This window comes from Vidua chalybeata, chromosome 11, assembly GCF_026979565.1.
Source record: "Vidua chalybeata isolate OUT-0048 chromosome 11, bVidCha1 merged haplotype, whole genome shotgun sequence".
Classification (NCBI taxonomy): Eukaryota; Metazoa; Chordata; class Aves; order Passeriformes; family Viduidae; genus Vidua; species Vidua chalybeata.
The window spans coordinates 8503501-8521717 of NC_071540.1; the positions used below are offsets into that span (position 1 = coordinate 8503501).

The 18217-nt window shown below is 39.0% G+C and overlaps 1 long non-coding RNA gene across 1 annotated transcript in view; it reads right to left on the reverse strand.

Annotated features, from left to right (window-relative positions):
- Positions 1–18217, reverse strand: part of LOC128793647 (uncharacterized) — a 76727-nt gene that overhangs the window by 54609 nt on the left and 3901 nt on the right. Inside the window, exons 2-3 of the long non-coding RNA XR_008432849.1 lie at positions 15494–15580; positions 13781–13845 (exon numbers count right to left, since the gene is read on the reverse strand). This is a non-coding gene — a long non-coding RNA (uncharacterized LOC128793647). The remainder of the gene's footprint in view (positions 1–13780; positions 13846–15493; positions 15581–18217) is intronic.

Consider the following 18217-nt stretch of genomic DNA (forward strand, 5'->3'; position numbering starts at 1 on the left):
AGCTTCCCTTAAACAAAAACATAGCACTGGTCAGCAGGGCTCCCTGGTGACAAAGAAGTTTTTAATCAAGTCATTTCAGCTGTGTTTTCCTGACTCATGAAGGCTGAAGCTGTGGGAGGAACTCTGCTCCATGCTATGGTGGATGTACCCTGAGTAACAGCTACTGCAAGTGTATTGAGCAGAGGAATGAAAAGAAAAAGTCAAAGGCAAAGGACAGACATCCTCGCCTTGGACAGCTTCTGATGGGTGGCATTCAAACAAAGCATATGGAAAATTGTAGAACAGTTGTGCAGAGGTTATAAAATTATGCCTGAAATTAAATTTCTCCACTACTACAAAATGATAGTCCCAAAGAACCCTATTGATTGCTGTTTCTGAACCTAATGGTAGAAGGCAGCAACTTTTATTCTCTTGGTTAACGTGATCAATGTGTTTAATGCTTCTTAAGGTTTATGAATTGTAGCTGCTCTTGGAGTAATGCCAGATTGGTCAGTGTGGGTGAGCTGGAAGGGATGGAGAGAGTTTGCTAAGATTTTCACTTGTATTTCATAGACTAGTTAAAATAATTTTATAGCTCAGCAAGGTTTTAGGATAAAATATTTGATACATCTGAAACTAGAGAAAAATAAACAGCATTTGCACCCAACTCTGGACAGCTTCTAAAAGGCTTCTAGAGTGGCATTCAGATAGAGCTGCATTATCTCTATTTCTAATTTATTTTTACAGGAAGTACCGGTGAGCATCCATTTTCAGGATTTAGATGTCCTGTTAAGTGAACTGCTCTGTGTCAGTGTCTTCTGAATCCCTTGAATGACATTGTAGGTTCAGAAGTATGTAAAAGGCATACAGATTATAGAATCTGTGCCAAGACAGAATTTCTCTTTGTACATAGAATAATTTCTGTTTGGCTCAATGTCCTCTTCTAAGGTTGAAGCTGACAGAAGTTCAGTGCCACCTAGATCTAAGTAGACTCAACAGGGTGTTGGACTAGGTTCATTTTATGAATAAATAAGTAAATAAAAGCAAACCAAAAAGCCTTCTTCAAGCCCTGTATTTTCTCTATCTGAAACCCATTAACTTAATCTGTATTTTTAAAAAGTAAAAAAGAAAAGTAACAGGAATTCAACAGGAATTCTTCCAACCATCATCTCCTTTATGAAAGATATTAATTTAAAACTTAATGCTGCATACAGAAAACATTTGTACCATATCTCAGGTTGTATTGGTGATTATTTCCAGGTTCAATTTAAAGTGTAACTATGAGTGTATAACTAGTGTTTTAACTTGGGGGTCCAGCACCTCTCTCTAGCTAGAAAGTCAATATTTGGGCACATGTTGACACCTGTCAGCAGAAAGCCCAGTGCTGGCCATGTCAGCCTGAAACAAAACCTGGAATCTTCAGCAGCAGCCCACATGGCAATAGCCCATTACATTCCTCAGGTGAGGCATGCAAAGTAAGAGCTTCCTGCTTTGCAGAGAATTATCTGGGTATGAAGCTACAATATTGGTGCAAAACAGATTTCTGAAGAGTAAAGAACACATGCAGAGTGCCCATCAAGCTACAGAAAGCTCTTGCACACATAAACCAAAGAACAAAAGATTTGTCTTGACCATACTACCTACATCACTTTGAACACTACAGAGCAGTTGTTTGAACAGAAACTTGGTACTTGACATTTCCTGAAACTATCCCCAGGAGGAGCTTCCGATTTCTAGAAAACAAACATATGCAATAGTCAGCAGCACTTATTAGTGTAGCTCCCAAATGTTAATAAACTTACACTCTTCTGTAACAGAAAAGTTGTCAAACTTTCATTTCTGGCTAGTATTAAGTGCAAACCTTTAATAGAGAAAATCAGCCTGCTGCTTCATTAGTTGAGGAAAAATATAAATAATTACTTCTGCATTTCTAGGCATGCTTACTACTAGGTAAATCCCAGAGGTTTTAAACCATCACTTAAGCAAGCCAGCTCTATAAAACCTGCCCTGTCTACTTTGCACACCAATTAGGCACCAAACATCAAGGTTATTTACTTTATAGCTGAGGCTCAGCTGCTTCTGTCATGGATGAAGGACACGCTGTGTATGGGCTCACACAGCTGCATTATTCCATTCTCTTAAAGCATAAAGAGACTTCAGCCACCTTAGCCCAGCAGGCTTTCTTGCCATTCCACACAAGAGCCAAGAATTCCAACAGCCAGTGCTCTCGGAGATAGCCTAAAGGAGGTTCAGACAGCACAAGGAAAAGGAACATAGGAGTCAAAACCACGACACCTCAAATCTGGTACCACATCTATCCCCTCCAAAACTCCTTTGAGCTCTACCTGCTTAGTTCAAAATGGTAGAGTCAAGTTAAATGTTAGTTTGTTTTTTTTTCCTGAAAGATAAATGAAAAATATTAAAAAATTCAAGGTTCTTCTCAGAAAATTAGTTTTCATTTTAGGCAGCTGGATTTATAGAGGATGATATTATTTGGGTTTGTTTTTGTTTTTTTTTTTTTTAATTTGGACTTTGTTCTTTACCTTGTCACATAGTCATGATCTGAAATGCTGAGGACAGAAATACTTCATAAATTTCTTTTTACTAATTAACAAGAAGAAAATGCTGTAAAGAAGGTTCTACCTTGAAATATGTAATTCTTTAAAACTAAGAAAAAAGTGTATGGACAGACAGCAGTGAGAATAAAGCTGAAGTTAAAGAAATATTCTAAAACTTCTAGAGTCCTGAAAACATAAAACAATCAGAGATCATAGAATACTAGAAGTATAGATAAAAAACACAGTGTAAAACCTTAAGCAAAGAGGATGAAGAAAGGTAAAAGATCAAAAACAAAGTCGATCTCAAAGCAGACACCCAGCATAAAGAATAAAAATTTTAGAGTTTATGTAAGAGTTAGTAAATGTTCTTCTGAAGAAATGTTTTGGAACTTTAAGGAAGGTTTGTTCATTTAGTAGAAACCTTTTATATGTTACTCCATTATTAAGAATTATCAAAGGAATCACAGCAAAAACTATCTTCTTCTAAGTTGAAAAGTTCATCTCCCATAGCATGTACTTTAAAATTAGTACAACTTCAAGTCCTTTTGTAAAATTTGAGAAAGATAAGCCTGAAAATAATATTGTATATCCTCTATTACATAAAAAAATAAACAGGACATATTTATATCTACTTTCTGTCTAACCAGCTTAAGAGACACTGCAGGACCTGAACTAACTCAGCTTCGCAATTTTATTGAAAAACACTGAAAGAAGTTAAATAAACTAAGAAAACTTCACAATAAAAACTAGTTTCATACAATAAAAAACAACTTGTGTTTAACTTCAAATGCTCTTCCTTGATCTTTGCATTAGAACCATCACACTTCAGTATAGGTGCTAATGTTTATCACTTTGGTTAGTGAGCCGCAGAATGCAAATAGATTATCTTAAATGTGAAACACAGCTCTGAGCTCTAAGTCCAGTTACTTGGGATGTGATGAAGAGCAAAGCTGAACTTCAAGAGTACTGGGCAGAGGCCTCTGCACTCACCATACAGGACAGCAACCTGAACTCTGCTTTAATTTCCACTAGCTGCCATTCACTGCTGCTGATAATGATGAATAAGGGAAGAACAAGGCCTATGGAAATGGTGCTTAGCTCTTCCACACCTACATTCCCCTACACAAACAAGGAGAGCATGCTACCTGCTATATTACTTGATAAAATGTCTCAAGGAGTCTCTTTGGTTGTCACCATGCTACAGTGCAGCATGATTCCTCAGACTTTCCTTAGGTGACAAGTAATTTCAATCATGGAGCTCAGTTCAGACCCAAGCAAACCCCCTTCCTCTGAACAGCAACCAAACCTTCCCATGGACAACTGAGCCACCACTGCCCCACACCACTGAAGTACAGCCACTGACCAAGGCAGTCACAGCTTTGCTACCCAGCTCCCAAAGGATGAGGCACCTCCACTGCTGGAGACCCAGCAAAGCTCCCAAGTTCTGCTGCCTTGCTTTAAACACAGCACCACAAACAGGGCGCAGAGACTCAAAATCAACTGTGCATTTCTGTATTTATTTAAAGAGCCTTTGAATAATAATCAAGAATGTCCAAAGCAGCAAGCCTACAAAATTCTTCAGCAAATGTTGGAATTATCAGTACAATGAAGAGCTCAAGATCCGCTGGCACTGCACCCTTATAACGGGCTGTAACACACGCTTCAGCAGTGTGCAGTGACCTGCACATCACTCCATATTGTTCAGAAGTCATTTAATGAGGCACATACACCTGCACTACATTGCAGAATGGTTATAATGCTTAGGGAAGTGCAATGTCAAATTTAAGTATTTTGCAATTAAGGTGTCTGCTAAATCACTTTAATTCCAATAATTGTTCAAAACATCTTTCCTGCCATTCTCAAAGGAGGACTGATATTTCCCATCACCCAGCAAAAAAAAAAAACAAACCAAAACAAAAAAACCAAAAAAAAAAAAAAAACACAAACAAACAAACAAAACCCTCAAAGCAAGACAATGCACCAAAAAGTCGAGTTATGTAGGTAGAATCAGAGAAGACTTAAAGCTGTTCATACCTAAGTCTTGTTCATTCTTGTTCATACCCAAAACTACTGCAAGTGCTTGTTAAAAACTTGAGAAAGATAGGTGAACTCTCTCATTTAAGTTCTTGTTGAAAGAACATAACAGAAAGAAGCCAAATGCCCCAAATCATAGTCCATTACCATAAACACAAAGCATTCTCATCTGTGATCTTCTGAATTATAAACAACAGTACAAGCACTGATTGAGAGCACCATCCTGTGCACCAAACCACACAGATTTTGGTAACAGTAACATTGCTGAACTTCAGGCAGTTTTTCTGAGAGCTGTTAAAGAAAAAAGAAGCATTGCTTGCCACCAAGGTGCATAGTAGTTTCTAAATTATTTTCTTGGGATAACTACACACACACCCCTCTCCCAAAACAAAACAAAAAACCAACCATCCACACTCAAAACTCTAAAGACAGTTGATCTCCAAGGATTACAGAATTCCAGATTAGCCGACATTGTACATGTAGGACGAGGTCCTGCTGTCAGATTTACAAACAAGGGGAAGAGCAGGAGAGTGCTGGCTGCTGGAAGGGTACTTCACAAAGCTCATATGCCTCTTCCTTGCAGGGCCCCTCCAAAAAGGTATCTGGTATGGTCCAGAAATCAATTTATAGAAATACTTGAGCCTGTACTGTCAAATGATTGGATGAAATAGAGAAGGAATTAGGCTATAGCTATGCCTGTATCCTATGTGTTTAGCCTGGGGAAAAAGGGGTTTATTCATTTGGGGGGTCTCATGAATGTTTGAATACCAAAAGTTACTGCTGAAAATACCTTGTTCGAAAATACAGTGGCAGCTGTGTGTTCTACATTACAGTGAAAGCTGATGATATTTTAAGTGTAAACCATAATCCCCACAAGTAACAGAGCTCTCTAAATTAAAAAGCTTCAGCACGTGTCTCAGCCAGGATTGTGTGTATAACTGGTGGTTGTGGCTGCTGTGGTGAGCACGTGCACATACACACATTGGGATGGTGGGGGAAAAAGAGCTAATAATTGGGTCCTACTGATTCATTGTATGAACTTTTCCAACCTTGAGCAAGATCTCCACAGGAGATACTCACCACAGAGCCAGATCTGTGGACTTCTGCACCACAAAAGTAGTGGTTCTTTGCTGCTTAACAGAACTCAGAGAGATTAAAACAAAGTGCTTCCTCTCTACATGGTCTTTTTAACAAATTGAGGATTTTGCATGTGACAATAGACAGCTAAACCATTTGTTTCCTCTTTTTATTTCTTTTGGTAAATTAATAAAATTATTTTAATATTAAAAAACTGTCCTACTTGTGAAAGCAAAGAGTATTCCTGCTTTAGACAACAACTGAGAAAATAACACATGCAATTAGTGAACAAACCATCAGCTATGAATATACTCTCTCCTTACAAAAGAAAAGGAGATTGTCTTGTTTTCTCCTCATACTCACTTGCCAGCACAGCAGGTAAAAGCTTTCTCTTCTCAACAGGGTCAAGAAATCTCCCCTTGAAGAAGTTAGTAACCAATACAATGTGCCAGATTTCACAAGATAATTTACCTGGCGTATAAAGCAGCAGAAGATGCACTGCAACCCAGCCCTTCTTCAAGCAGGGACATCCACTGGGAGCACTCTGATGTCTTGGGAGAAGGAACCTAAGGCACAGGCAGCCTGACCACAGGGATTCAAAATCTTTGCCTCCCTCAGTTCCTCCAGATGTGCTGAACAATTCTGCTGGTCAGGAAGGTAGGCCGATCTTTATTATTTGATAAAGCAACCTTCTTGTTTCCCCAGACTCATGTGTTTGGGGCTTTTTTACCCTTTAAAGCAAATATTGTTACAAAAACTCAGTAGCCAAGCTTGTAAATTAAAGTTACCATTCTAGGATCCTGCATTCCACAATACACAACTGCTAAACTTCAACAATTTTACTGGAAATAGTCTACCTCCTACAGCTTTTTCTAAGACCAGGGGGTTTTCTGGGTAAGTGGAGAGGATGTGACTAGTTCCTGGTAACATCATGAAATCTTTCTGTCAGGGAGCTCCAGCATTAAAAAAAATTATGAAAAATTTGAGAAGGAATAAATGAGATTCACAAAAGTAGCACTTCACTTCAGCATACATCAAATTGTTGCTTTGTATGAAAGGATAAAGGCAGTTCTGAAGGCAATGTAACCAACAAAAGCAAAACACAGTGGCAACTAGTAAAATTTGTTTCACAGAAAAATTAGAAACTAAGTTTCTGGACTTGTTCTGTTTACCTGACATGAGGGAAACTGGAAGAAGGCAAAGAAATCCACAGTCATGAAGCACCCTTGGGGCAAGACTGGCAATGGAACCTTCCTCCCCTTTTACCTTGATGCAGTCAACAGCTCAAATTTAAAAGAAAGCAAAGTCAAAAGTGCTATAATTATCCAAATCTCCCCATCCAAGGTTGCCCTTTTGCCTATTTTAAAATACAAAATACTGTTTATAGTTTTTTAAAGTCCACTTTCAGGCAACACAAGTTTTGTCTATTTCAAAAGAAAATTTGATAAAACAATTCAAAGATTGGCTGCTTTTCTTTTCTGTAATGAAAAATTATTAATTGCTCAGTCTCACTATACAGGAGTTTATACTACACCCGTCCTTGTCAATCTTAACTGTCCCAATAAAGGTGGCATCATCAAAAGAGTGAAATATTAATTCAAATATGTTTTTTGACAAATAAAAAGAAAGCTCTCCTACTTTTATGACAATACACCAAATACATTGCCTACATTTATATTTATTTTGTGTGTATTACTTTAAAAATGAAGCTGTTAACAAGGAGAAAGTCAATTGCGTTTCTCTTTTAAAAGTTCACATTAAAAACAGAGAGAAGTTTACGGAAGTGAAGAATAACATGGAACCCGTAGCAGCAGCAGAGTTTACCATCTACTAAATTAGTCTGAATTTAATTCAGGCACTGTGATAATAAGACAATCTACCTGCTCAGCTACCATGAGAATGATACTAATGGAATTACCTAGACAATCTGGACACATAAATGTATTTTAGTGACTGTTTCACAGTGAGGTCACCCAGTACTAAAGCCTGATGGACTAATTTTGCTAAGAGATTTCAGTGCTCTAGTTTACAGAAGATTGTGCCACATGAGGAAAATCTCCTGGGAAACTTGGCCCTAGGAAAGAGAATGTCAGTAAGTGGAGATTGCTAAAGCTGTGCAACTGGAAGCTCAAGGCACCACGCTGACAATATAAACAGTGAAGCAAACATACAGCAATCCATATTAAAAGCCCTAAAAATTGCATCAGGATGGTCAGTAGACAGTTTTATGTTAACTCTCAAATCACATGCTACCTCAGCCTTCCTCAGTAGTTGTAGATATCCAGATGGCACTGGTGTTATGCACTACAAATGGGATAGTCTGAAGGTTTTTCAGAATGGCTCCAGCAAGTCAATATGCAAAATAAAAAAGGAAGAAAGCAAGCAAGATAACACGAACCCCCTCCAGTTTGCTTTAGTTGTTAGAGGACATTTTTAAAAGTCAGGGAAAAAAAAATTAGAAAAGCTGTAGGAAATAACTTAAAAAAAAAAAAGTCTGACAGAATCAGGGGACGCCTGTAACTAATGAGAAAATGCCAGCAAGCTAGAGAGGAAGATCAGGTCAGAAATGCCAGATATGATGGAAGAACTGTATGATGTGACAGTGGAGGCCCTGGAGACAACAGACAAAGACAGAAAAAGGAGAGAAAGACACAGTGCTCAAGAGATGGTGCCGAGAGAGAGAAAAGAGCAGGTTTTCTAGCAGAGAGAGGGAGGGAAAAAAATCTGAGGACTCAGGGAGAGCCAACATATAAGAACCCAAAACTGTTTGCCAAGCCTATTTACACTGATTTAGTCATGCAGAGTTGACAGATCTCAAACTAGGAGCATAGTGGGAAGGGAACAGTAAGGATAAGAATGGGCAAGAAGGTAGATCGGAGATTGCTTAAGTTTTTGAAAGAGCTTTTGCTAAAGCAGTTTAAAAGAAAGGTGGTCCACCATATGCAGCAGAGATCTTGTGAAGGATGAAAGGAAGAAAGAGCGAAGCTACAGATCATGCTGATGCCAAACAGACAATGAACATTGAGAAAGCAGCCTCAGAAAAACTAGAGAAAACACTAAATCCAAAAGAGAGGGATAAGAAAGGCCACCCAAGAACATAAGGAATCAAAGTACTAAAGAACAGCAGATTAGAGGACAGAAAAGAGACTGTAGATCAGTGGCCAGACGCAGAGAAATCTCATTTTGTAATCTGTGTAGCCTGAAGGGCAAACAGGCAATACAGAGTTAGAAAAAAAAAAATATAGTTATAATACTGTACAAGAAAGAATCAAAGTACCATTAAGAATGTCCATGAAACAGTTATGCCACAAGTTCCAAATGAAATTAATAAAAAACTTATTTTAAAAAGGAGTTAGGGCTGTCACAAGGAAAAGACAAGCAATATTTAGTTCACTCTCCATATATAAAATTATTTTAATGGGGAAGCATCATGCTTTCAGCTTGTCTTCTGGACTTCAAACACTCTTGATTTTCTTCACAGAGAGTACAGTATGTCAGCAAAAGTCATATAGCTACTCAGAATTTAAACAGCAGTAAAACCTACATTAGAATAACAGATGCACTGTATTTCATCATACTTCACTACACTTTTCAGCACCAAAGAATCCCAGACATTTAACGAATATTGGGCAAAAACTAAAAACAAACCAACCAAACTCCCTCCCCTAAATCCACAAAGAAACAAACCCATCACAAAACAAACAGACAAAAAAATCCAACTCCAAAATTGCCCATGTTCAGATCTTACTGTGGAGATCCCAGCTTTGGAGAGAAAGAAGGGCTGATCAACACTGGGTGAGGAAGTCCCACAGTTAAATGGGGAAAAGGACATGCTTTTGCTTCAGAGAAGTTAGCATTTGCAGCAAAGCAGAAAAAATGCAAGCATTTCTCACAAACCAAAATGAATCACAAAAATTAAACAGAACTATATTAAAGTATGAAAATAACCAGGACCACTTTTAAAAAATAAAAGGTTTAAGGGAACAGCTGTAATATGAAGCCTATTAGATGAGTCTAGAGCATTTGAAGGAGAGGATTAGGAATCTAAGGAGTACACACAGCTGGTTTTATTGAGAAATGTTACCTCCTCGTACATAACAAAAGCATTGTTAGTGTATCCCTACAAGAAGGGGAAAATATCAAAAGACTCAGACAGAAGGAGGGCCACTTTTGAGCAACAAGTGTTTACAGGATTTAAGCAGTAACCACAAAGGAGTTCTTTTGATAGAACTCAAAAGCCTCAAAGTGGAGCAATCCCCCTACCCTTGCTGTTACAGGGAGCTTCATAAACTGTCCATTATCAGAAAGAAATCCTCAGTGTGAGCAAGGTTCTTGTATCAGGCCTCTCCTGATTCATGATGCTTATACCCCCAAATAATGTGAAATATTGACTCTGTTGTAATTTAAAAATAAGTAACTTAAATGACAAACATATGAGCATACAGAAAAGGATTTAAAAACCAGATGCTGGTGACAGCTACAGGTCTGTGCTGCTAAAGCCCATAGCTGTAACACTTTGTGTATGAGACAATGGATGTTAGGAAGGGAGCAGGGAAAAGCAGCTGAAGGTCTGGATTCTGGCATGCATACAAGCTGAGTGAGAAACAGCTCCCCTTCTCACCCAGTCCTAAACTGGTGAAGAGTTCACCTTGATAGACATGTAGGAGAGTTTTATAACAGCTGTTTAGCAACAGGTGTAGTGCATTTTTTAAAAAAGCAAGCTAATCACCCATTGGATTGTTGGTTTTTCATATAATTTACCAAATCTTGGTTTTCTTTTTATATGCAATAACACACTAACCAAAAGCTAATTCCACCTCAGACTTATTTTTATAAAACTCATTTCTACAAAGTCCCTAATGCAGACACCAAGAGCTGTGTGTGCACCACCAAATGTGGATGAGTTCATACTGACCTGTCTTATATGTTCAGCTGCCTCAAGACTGACAAAATACTCCCTGCTTTAATCAACCCAGTGTAACTTCAGGCTACAAGGAATGGTTCTACTCCCACATTTTCCTCCCACAAGCAGCAGCAGATTTCCAGCCCCTCCCTCACATGGGATGTGGACACCACGCAATCACCGTATGACTCAGTTCAGTTCCCCTGCATGACAGAAGACTCTATTTCTGTTTAATTCTGAGGAGGACAGCTTTCCATCAGACCAGCTTGCTGAACCAATCTTTCTCCTTTCTGCTGCCACACCATCACTAGAGTTTATGCAAAGGGACAGGCAAGGCAAACAAGCCGAGTGGTAGCAGAAACAAGCAGTGCAGCCCTTTTCACCAGGAGTCAGCAGTTACTCCAAGCAAGGTGAAATAAGGAATTACTCTGAAATACAGGTGCAAATCTCTGTCCAAAAATACCTGCCTGTAATGCAAGGATCTGCACCATGAGTCACAGATAAGTGTAGTATTAACACACTTGCAGTCTCCCACTGAAACGTCTTTCTTCACTCATTTTCTTGAGTAACAATTCACAGTTTCCAAATCCTGGTTTCATTTTACAGCGTGTAGTTAATAGCAGCATAAAATAAAAACTACCAGTGACATGACATCTAAAAAACAAATTCAAAAAGAGTGCTTTTAGTTTGTATTTATTTATCTACCTCTGTCCAATTTCTACTCTGAAGCAAACACACTTATGTGTGCTGCATGAATTACCTGGCACTGGCTACTGAGGCTTGCTTTTATTCCCTAGTTTAAAAAGGACAAACAATTATTTACAACTGTGGAGAATTTCTATGCTGTCTTATGAACAGAATGTACAACCTAGACCAAGTGTTCTTATCACTGTTGTCACATGAACTGAGAAAACTCATCTTTGCCCTATAATATGGAAGTAGGAGTCATGTAGAAGCACGTTAAGTGCCTTCAAGGCTGGTCCAGAGATGAACAGAATTACCTGTGCAGAATCACCTGTCCAGAATTACCTCAGAGATGCAGAGAAAGACCAGTGATAAAGTATAAGCCACCCACAGCTCTGCAAAAGGCAGGACCAGCATGCAAGAGACACAGCTATAAGACCTAGTTGTTCCTCACAGAAAAAGAATCTATATGTGCATTAGAAATTCACACTACAAGCCTGCACATCCTCAGTCTGTCTGCATTGCCATTCTCACACAGGAACATGTTTGGGTTGAAAAAATGCAGCCTCTTTGGAAAGGCTGTTTTGTGTCACTGCAAACATCTGCTGCATTTATTACTCCCTGTAGGAATAAGCTTCCTACAGGAACCTAAAATCTCTGGATGAGCCCAAATAGCTGCAGTACAAAACCCATGCAGAGGACAAGCCCCTTGCCTCCTTGCTACTTTGGGGCAGTGGGGTTCACATGGAACCACCCTGGGCTCAGGGACAGCCTCAGCATGGATATATATATTTATAGATAAACATATGTACACATATACATAGGCACACCAGGACCTGCTTTTAATACTTAACTGCCAAAGTACCGGGAAAGTTAATTTGTGGCTAATTGTTCCACATAGTAAACATTGTCCCTCCCCTAAGAAAGCTTCTACAAACTCTTCCTCACAAGATCACATCTTGGCCATATCAAGAGTTCTTCACACCAGGTTTGTTTTCCTTAATCAGTCTTCATAACATAAATCCTTCCTTCTGTCCAAAGCAAATCTCTTATTCTCATTCTGACAGATCCCCATTTTTTCTCTGGAAACCTTCAGCTTTTTTTCTCCCAGTACAAGTCAGCAGCACTCATGTTTTTCTGTATTTTGTCCTTCATCCACACTAGTTATTAAGGCAACCTAACCTTTCTCAAGACTATACAAAAGATTTATTTTATTGATTCCTCATCGCACCTCTCCCTATCTACCTCTGTATCTCTGACACTTTCTGACTCTTTTTTCTGGATATTCCACCATTGCTTTCAGCTCACTGGCCTAAAAATCAGACAACATATTCTCCATCCACAAGCTTTCCTTTTCTGCTGTGCTTTATTTACTGCTTTCCCTAACAATTCATACTTGTCTGCCCTGCTCACCTTCCTGATTTCATTCAACACTTAAAATTTTGCAAAATAGGCCTTAGAACTGTCCTGCACAAACTATAGGAACATAGCCAACTATTTCAGATCATTTCTGCATCCAGGTTCAGCAATCTCACTCCCCCGTCCACCCTACCTGTGGCTCTACCAAGCTATCCCTTATTGCTCTCTTTCCAACCTTTTCCACTCCTGGTTTATGCCTCTCCTAAGCCAAGTACCCCCACCACCATCTTTCAAACTCCTCTGCATTTGTGCTGTCCTGAATTCTCAGAGAAACATTTTTCTCTTTCATACAGTTGACATTTACAGCTTCTACTCTAATATTGGAGTATTTGATGCCAGAACTTCATCTTGTAAGGTGCTTTTCTACATAACAACTGTTTGAAGGTGAAAATAGAAGCTGCATTTTTTTAAATATTAAAACTATTTCTTGGTCCTTAATATACAGAGCAACTGCAACATAGAGGTGAGATGAGTGTGGTCTCCTCAAGCAAATTTCCAGACAAAGCTGTCTCTTGATCCTAACCTGGAATTCCCAGCCTGATGGCCCACCATTCTGACCATCCCCCAGCATCCAGTGAGTAGGATGTGGCTCAAGGCACTAATTCCCTTAATTCACACCCAGGTAAATCAATACAAACTTTAAGTACTTTACCTTTACCCCTCATCCTTGGGGCCATCAAGTACTGTGTCCATCTTACATTTAACTTTTTACTCACAAGCCTTAAATACACTTGGCCTTGCACTAACTTTTTTTCAGTGTTACAGGCTGAAAACTCCTACTTTATGTCAGTGGCATAGTCCTCTGCTATCACCACAGGAAAATGATACAAACCGTTTGAAAACTGAAAACTATTATTTTCATTAATAGCTCCTAATGCAAAGAGCACTTTTCATCTTCTGCAAATATTACTTAGTGTACTTGGGGATGCCAACAAACTTTGGGATTCCTAGGACTGTATTTTGAACTTTTCCCAAAGCTGTAGACTTCAAGAGAGAGGGCACAGTGAACCTCCATGTTCTCCATTGTGCAGACTGCACTGCCTGCCTTGCCTTGTTATTGTAAGGTTCCTTCAATTCCTATGGATGTCTGTAATTCTGTTCTCCATTAGTTCACCAACTGCCATACCTTCCAGTGCAATCAGCATCACTCCAGCCTCCACTTTCTTTCTTGGATTTCTCGGTCCCATTAATCTGAAAACAGATGAGAAAGAGAGTTAATACTGACACTGGGAACATCATATTAAAGATGTCTTTGGTCTCCATTTGCTTATTGAAACAAGTGACAGCTTGCTTAGACCTAACTGGTCACCTTTTCAGATCATCTTTTAATGATCCAGAGCTAAATCCATTTTACTTGACAATTTTATTTGCCCTGAGATGCTGATCAGTGAGCAGGCAGAACAGACCAGCAGCATTACCCCTGGTGTGCTGTGGGAGTACAAGCATAAGTAATGTTATAGAAGCCTGTGCAGATGTGGCAGTGGTGGTTCAGCCCCAATACTTGTCTCTGTCCTCTGTGCAAAAGAAATGTCTGATAAAAGAATAAAATATATAGACATTAAAAAATTGTCTTGAATTTGACTTGTTTTGGATAAAATCATTGAGACCTTAGGCTGGGGTCCCAGCAGTCTGCACACCAGCCCTCTGAGCTGAGGGGGCTCTCTAAGAAGCAGGTTGTTCCCCATTCTCCTTCTAGGCCATTAGCTATTCCTTTGATTAGTTTGCCTTCATCCCTCGGGGCCCTTCCCTGCTCATAATGTGCCATACGTTGTATTACTCTTAGCTCAGTTTTCAGAGCACTGTAGAACACATTTTTCACTCTGGGCTGGTCCAATATGAACTCATTTACTTCAGATTTCTTTTCCTTCCCCTGATTATTGAAAATAAAATATTACAAGTAACCTAATATTTTTTTCTTCATCCAATTCTTCAAAAGCTGTGGAAAATCCTAATATCATGGAGATGGGTGAGAATTACACCCCAAGAACCCACAGAAATCAAATGTATGATTACATTCTTTGCAGTTCTGGGCTCCAAATTAGCCTGTCAGGTTTGCATGTAGTGCTTCTGCTGACTTCTGTGGGAATTGTACATATGAAACTAACAGAATAATCAGGCCCTGAAAATTTGAGCTTGTGTCCCCAAGCATAGCTGCTACATTTTTAACTGATTCAGTGTGAGCTGCATCTGTGACCCCACAGCAACAGCAACAGCTGGGAGTATGTGCTGGCACCCAGAAAGCAAGTGCTGCCTTTCCACATGGGATATACTGCACTCTCCAACCTGCCCTGCTTGTATTTAAAGCATAAACTTAGCTATAATATAAAGGAAATCTTTCTGTTACCATGACATTGAGCAAGAAAATAAACATTACGCTCCCTAGAAAATGAAAAAGAAGGTATCAGAGCATTTTAGCAAGTCTAATGGCAGAAGGCGGAGCCATCACAGCACAGTGTAGAAGACAAATGAAAACGTTGATTTTGGTAGTTTGAAATGAGAGAGGAAAACAATTACATAATCTGCATACAGAAAATGACACATTTCAGATACTCTTTGTTCCAATCAAGTGTTAGAAATGTGTTATTTTTATTTGCATTGCCATCCTAATATGGTTTTGAAAATCTGCTTCTTTTTTTCCTGAATTCCCCAACTAAAGCATAGAATTAGATGTAAAACTCACCAGGTACTTCTTCGAAGATTAAGAAATTAGATTATTTAAATAAAACAAAACTAACCCCAAACAAAACCAGAAAGAACTGTAAAACACCAGGTATTTTAGCTATTATCTGTAAGATACTGCATTATTCCTGAAAGAAATATGTATTCAAGTATTTTATACCTGATACTGATGGTTCAGCATGCCAATTCTTCAAGTTCAGGCTGGCTAGCCACTTAGGAAAGCAAAATGTTGTGTAGATTACCACATCTGAAAATGAAGGGTTCAGTTAGCATTGCACAAGCACACAGAAGCTGCAAGAAAATACATGAGATCCTCAAAATAAAAGCAAAATAATTACAGCATTTCAGATATACACTTTATATCAAGTTTCCAGAATATATATCTTAGAGCGTTTTTTGTTCAAGTAGATAAAGGTATTAATATTCAAATTCCAATCTTTATTTTCTGTACTTGAAGTTCTCTTTTTAACAGATGGTAGAGAACTTCCAATGATAATTCAGTAGAAGTCTCTTCATTCAACAGATACAGGAGTTACAATGACTGCTGGGCTCAGAAATGTTGCACCATTTATGTGCATCTCTCTTTAGGACAGCAGTGAAATCCTAATTCAATATGTGCACCTTTAAGGAGCTGACCTTGCCCTGGGATATTATTCAAATACATCATGCATGTAAGTCCCCTTTTATACTGTTTTAACTTTGATTGAAATAAGATGCCTCCTTAGAACAAATGTAAAAATGTTTCTTGCCTTCAGTTTGAAGTACATCTGTAGTACTGTTGTGTTGGCCTGTTTGTTATGTTATACTTGGCACAGACATGGGGGCTTCTTTGCCCTCATTTCTCAAAAGAACAAACCCCCCCTGCTATAAGACAGGGGCCAGGCATGGTATTTTCAGCAATTCCATTACCCACCTGCTCTGCCCAATTCAATGAAGTAAAATCAGGACCACCCAACGTAATGTTAATAATTTATTTCATGAAGTTGTCCATTTTAGAGCTGAATTAGTGAAATGCAAGTGAACTGAGCCAAAGGCTCGGACTGGGCTGCCATTTTGACATTCTCATCAGGGAAATGATGCTGTAAACACCCATACTTGATTCACATGCATGGTCTCTTGGTTGCCTACAGTAATGCCCATCTGTTCAGATGGCATCATGCCCACTCAAGTTGCTCAAGGGAATACATGCTGGGCAGTGATTGGCTTAGGCAAGTATTTTTCAAACTGGGTCGGTGTCGACCTCCTTTTGGGAAGGCCCAAGAGGAAAAGGAAACAAAAAGAATTTTCATTTTTTATTTTAATGGATTGTTTTCATTTAACATTCAGCAAAAACACTGTCATCTATAAAACATGCAGTAGATGGTTTTGCTAATTCTTTGGTACCTGTGACCCCAGCAAGGAAACATAAATTCAATTGCATTCTCATTTTTTAAATAAATGAGTTTAACCTGTTATAAAGTCGCTGTCCATGTAGCATTAAGACCATCTCATCTGCAGAAAAGAGACCTGTCTCAGCAGGCATCGTCACATTCTGACAATTGAACTAATTTCTTTTGAACATTGGTCAACACTCAAAACTGAATTCACAGGTATTATAGCTTGAATTTTGTGGGGAGGGTGGTGAGCAACACTGTGTCCAAAACTATAATTCAGATCAAAACTATAAGTCAGATCAAAACTATGTTACTGTACAAATATGCAATTCCAAATATACAACAAACACAAAAATGCAAAGAGACAGATGAATGATGTGCAGTTTCATGAAAAGATTAACCTTTTTTGGTTCCCAAATTGGAATAATTTTCAAATATAGCCTTTTACTTCTCCAAAGCCAAAGAAGTAAAGTGAAGCTTTAGTGAAGTGCATTGTACAGTGAAGGCATTGTCTGTCACTTTGCTTTATCAAACAAAAAGGCAGGGGGGAGGGGGACATGTCATGCTTTCTTCCTGCAAATAAACTGTGGGGATTTTTATTTAAGAGAAAGCTACCATTAATAGAAAAAAAAATTGGGAAAAAAAAAAAAAAAGGAAAAAAGATGAAAATAATCCAGCTCCTTTTCATTTGGGAGACAAAAGACTTTCAGTGCTGCGTCCATGCGCTCTTGACTACTGTTTTGACACTGTGTCAAGATGCTCCTGCTCTGCTCCAGGTCTCAGATCACAGTTGGAGTGTCTTGATACAGTGTTGAATCAGTAGTGTCAGCAAGTCTCAGAGCAGAGTCAAAGAGCCTCAATGTAGCCTCTGAGCAGGTAGAGTTAGAGAGACCTTTCCCCTAAACTGAAGTAGGCAGAGGGCGCTTAATTTTTTTAATTGTTTGTTTTAACACATTTCAACCCAGCTGCACCAGGCTCATTCTTGTAATTAATAGTCTGTCTTGCAGAAAGGGATCAGAGTTAACTCTCCCTAGCCTGAAGAGCTGTTAAAAAGCAGCATGAAATATAATTTTCTTGAAAGAGCAAGTCTAGGCACAGGAACTGGGCTTCCTGGGAGCAGCTGGCACCTCAGAGGAAGTTTGCTGAGAGGCCCAGAGCCTGCTTTGGCAGCACCCTGCTCTGCCGTGGGATAGCCCTGCTGTGCTCCTGATCCACCATCCTCTGCTTCTGGAGACCCAGATGGAAACATGATGTCCTCTGCCTCTATCTGCAGGCCAAGCTCCTCCAACATCCATGGCAGCCTTCTCAGCAGCATCAACAGGGGCACAATTTTTCCAACCATTTTGTAAAAAAACAATAATTAAAATAAAAACTATTTGAAGATTGAACATGCAAAGGATTTCTGGGATTCCTCCTAGGAAAGGGAGCAAAAGTGCACAGACCCCATGACTGCAAACACTGCCACCTGAATTACCCTAGCTAGCCTGGGAAAGACCAAACCTCAGCTAAGA